Below are 4,635 nucleotides of genomic sequence, written 5' to 3' on the forward strand. Positions count from 1 at the left end.
AGAGGAGAAAGAGAGAAAGGAAAATAGGGAAGAGAGAGAGGAGAAAGAGATGGAGGAAAAGAGGTAAGAGAGAGAAGAAAAGAGAGAAGAAAGAGGAGAAAGAGAGAGAGGAAAAGAGGGAAGAGAGAGAAGAAAGAGAAAGAGAGAGGAAAGGAGGAAAAGAGAGAAAAAAGGAAAGAGAGCTGAGAGAAGAGAGAGGAGGAGGAAACAGATAGGAGGAAGAATGGTAAAGAGAGGAGAAAGAAGGGAAAGGAAAGAGGAGAGAGAGGAAGAGGAGATGGAGAGAGAGATGAGGAAAAGAGAGAGGTGGGAGAGAGAGAGAACAATTGCGAGAGAGAAAGAGAGAAAGGAAAAGAGAGGAGATAGAGGAAAGGAGGGAAGAGGGAGAGAGAGGAGAAAGAGAGAAAGGAAAAAAGAGGGGAGATGGAGGAAAGGAGGGGAGAGAGAGAGAGGGAGAGAGGGACAGATAGAGAGGAAGATATGGAGATAGGAAGGAAAGAAGAGAGAAAGAGAGATGAAAAAAGAGGAAAAGCAGACGGGAGAGAGAAGAGGAGAGAGGAGAGAAAGAGAGTGGAGGGAGAGAGAGAGAGAAGGAGGGAGAGAGATGAAAGTGATGAAGAGTCCCCGGGGAGGAGCTCTGATTGGCCGCTGTCGGTCGGAGAGAAAAGAGGATAACGAGGGAACAGAGGAGAGGACGAATGACTGAAGGAGGAGAGGAGAGATGAGGGGATGAGAGAGGGGATGAGAGAGGAGAGGAGGGGAGGGGATGGAGGGATGTCAGAGGAGGTCGAGTGGGGAGTGTTTTGTCCTGAGAGGCTCGAGAGAGAAACTGACGGGCGGAGAAAGAGAGAGAGAAACAGAGAGAAGGAAATAAAGAAAGAAACAGGGAGAGAGGAGGAAATAAAAAGAGAGAGAGAGAAGGAAATGAGAAGAGAGAGAGAGAGAGAGGAGGAAGAAGAGAGAAGGAAAGAAAGAAATAAAAAGAGAGAGAGAGGAGAGAGAAGGAAATAAGAAGAGAGAGAGAGAGACAACCGACCCCACACACACACACACAACCAACCACACACACCACACACACACCAACCGACCCACACACACACACAACCGACCCCACACACACAACACACCGACCCCACACACACACACAACCGACCCCACCCCCACACACACAACCGACCCCACACACACAACAACCGACCCCACACACACACACACACCGACCCCACACACACACACACCGACCCACACACACACAACCGACCCCACACACACACACACAACCGACCCCACACACACACACACAACCACCCACACACACACACACACAACCGACCCCCCACACACACAACACAACCGACCCCACACACACACAACCGACCCCACACACACACACACACACACCCCACCACACACACACACACAACCGACCCCCACACACACACAACACGACCCCACACACACACACACCGACACACCGACCCCACACACACAACACAACACACACCCACACACACACAACACACAACACGAACCACCACACACACACACACACACACCGACCCCACACACACAACCGACCCCACACACACACAACCGACACACACACACACACACCGACCCCACACACACAACCGACCCCACGACCCACACACACACACAACCGACCCCACACACACACAACCGACCCCACACACACACACCCCACACGACACCCGACCCCCACACACACACACACACACACACACCGACCCCACACACACACCGAACCGACCCCACACACACACAACCGACCCCACACACACAACGACCCCACACACACACAACCGACACATCCCACACACACACAACCGACCCCACACACACACACACCGACCCCACACACACACCCCACACACACACCGACCCCACACACACACAACCGACAACACAACACACACCACACACAACGACCCCACACACACACACACACACACACAACCGACCCCACACACACACACACCACACACACAAACCAACCGACCCCACACACACACACCGACCCCACACACACACACACCGACCCCACACACACACACAACCGACACCCACACACACACAACCGAACACACACCACAACACACACACACAACCGACCCCACACACACACACAACCGACCCCACACACACACACACAACACCAACCGACCCCACACACACACAACAACCGACCCCACACACACAACCGACCCGACCCCACACACACACACCGACCCCACACACACAACCGACCCCACACACACACAACACACACACGACCCCACACACACACAACCGACACACACAACAACCGACCCCACACACACAACCGACCCCACACACACAACCGACCCCCACACACACACAACCGACCCCACACACACACCAACCGACCCCACACACACACACAAACACCGCACTTTTTCTGTACAATAATTTATTTTCCTTCACAAAAAACAAAATCTCCCGTGTAAATAAATATTCTGCGCTGGTGAGTTGAGTCTTTTATGCGACAAAAATGAACGTCTCAGTTTTCTTGCAAACGAATCACAACTTCAGTTTTTCAACGTTGTATTTTTCTTTGGTCTTTAAGAAGTAAAAAATCTGATTCTTCTGAGAGTTCACGCTTCCACCCGTCACTCTCTCACTCACACATTCAACTGCCATCAAAACAAAATTTCTGTCTGAACGAACACAATTAGCAAAAATCACAAAGCTGCACTTTTTACGTACGATACAATAATTGAATTTCCTTCACGAACGACAAAATCTCCCGTCGTCTTCATTCTTCTTCTTCTTCTTCGTCTTCGTAAAAACTGAGCTCTGTGTCTGTGAAATGTAATTCTTCTGTTAGTTTGTCAGTTCATAGTTCAGTGTTTTGGCGACTCTCCCAGAAACGTTTAAAAAATGAACTGAGCATAAATCACAAATCGAGTCACCATCACGACGACGCCGCGGCTCAGGAAAATCTCATATTTATGTCCACATTTTCCCCAAAACGATCAGCTCGAACGCCAAAAACACGCTTCCCGAAGTCGCCCCGTCGAACGCACAACTACACAAAAACTACGGCGATGTTTGGGCTGCAAAAAGTTTGTGTTGCTTTATTTTTGGATATTAACGATTCTTTTATCGGTGAAACTGGGGTCAGCAGCCTCCAGGAAACTTCAAAACTGACCTTCGTTTCACCTTCGTTAGTGTTATTAAAGTTTGGTTTGTGTAATTCAGGTTCTAAAGATATTAGCAGTTTTATTTTGGGTCGATGACGTCGGCAAAAAAATTTCATTTGAGTTTATTTCTAAAATTATTCATTATTATTTTTGCAGAAATTATATGAGGTCATTTCTGCTCAGTTAAAGGTTGTATGGAGGATTTTTTTTGTTTCAAATTGTCAGTGATAGATTATATATGCAGTCGCCTTGTAATTATGATGACCAAAAAAAAGAGAATAAAAGTTCATCAACTCTGGACGTGGTGGGGCTAAACATTTGCCAATAGATAACGACACTGCCTCGTTATCTGTGAGCTGACAGGCTGTCAATCAAACTCCCTTACGTTTCTAGTGTAACTGACTTGCCTGCGCCGCCGTACGTGGTTTACGTACGACTGTCACACAGTCCACAGACGCAAGACGCACAGACGCTGTTTACTCACCACGCAACAGTTCTTAGCGGCTTTTTTTGACCTATATCTTCCTCGCAGTTCGCACAAAGTTTGTTGCATGGGGACAAGAATCCAGGAGCAGTTCGGCCGCAAAAAGAAAGTCCGTTTTTGAGGTGAAAAGAAGAAGACAAGGGGAAAAGCAGCGAAGCCAAACTAAGGTGATTCTTGAGATTCATCCAGCGATGGGCGACTGAAGCAGACAAGTCTAAAAGACTGAAGCACTGGTCCACAAATTAACTCCTGGACAGGAAACTTCTGCTTATTATGAAAACGTACTTTATTTCCAAAGAGCTACACAAACGTTCAGGACACGAAACGATATCCTATGTCTGAAAACGTCATTTTCAGGCAAAGAAAGAGTCCGCTTGCTGCTGCAGTGTTGTTGTTATTCATTCGCACTGAATCTCCGCGCAACCTTCTCTGCACCCCTTTCCTGCTCCTCTCCCGCTCCTCACTTCTCCGTCTTGTCTACTTCAACACTGTAGTTAGTTGTTACAAGTCATGTGCAGCTGTAAACAAACCTGTTTGTGGCGTAAGGAGGAGGAGGGAGGAGGTGTTTCTACGTAGGAGCTGTAGGGAGGGGAGGTGTTTCACGCAGAGCAACATTTGAAAAAGGACAACAGTCGCTGGAAAATCCTCTATACAACCTTTAACGACAGCGGTTTTAACAAAACTCCACAAAGCTCGTGAAGAGAAAAGTCTGTGTTATATATAAATATGAATCTGCTGTCGTCAGATGAGCACAAATGACCTCATATAATCTCCACAAAAATAATAATTAATAATGTTAGAAATAAACTCACACAAATGAAAACAGTCACAGCACAAAACAGAAGAAACAAAATACAAATGTTGGTTTTCTGCTGTTTTGAGGCTGTTTCACATTTTGAGGGTTAAGATGTCGTCATTGACCAAAATAAAACTGTTCAGATCTTGGTCCTGGTTTAGACCTGGTTT

Source organism: Boleophthalmus pectinirostris, unplaced genomic scaffold (genome assembly GCF_026225935.1).
Source record: "Boleophthalmus pectinirostris isolate CB_2022bp ecotype Guang Dong unplaced genomic scaffold, ASM2622593v1 HiC_scaffold_8, whole genome shotgun sequence".
Taxonomy (NCBI): Eukaryota; Metazoa; Chordata; class Actinopteri; order Gobiiformes; family Gobiidae; genus Boleophthalmus; species Boleophthalmus pectinirostris.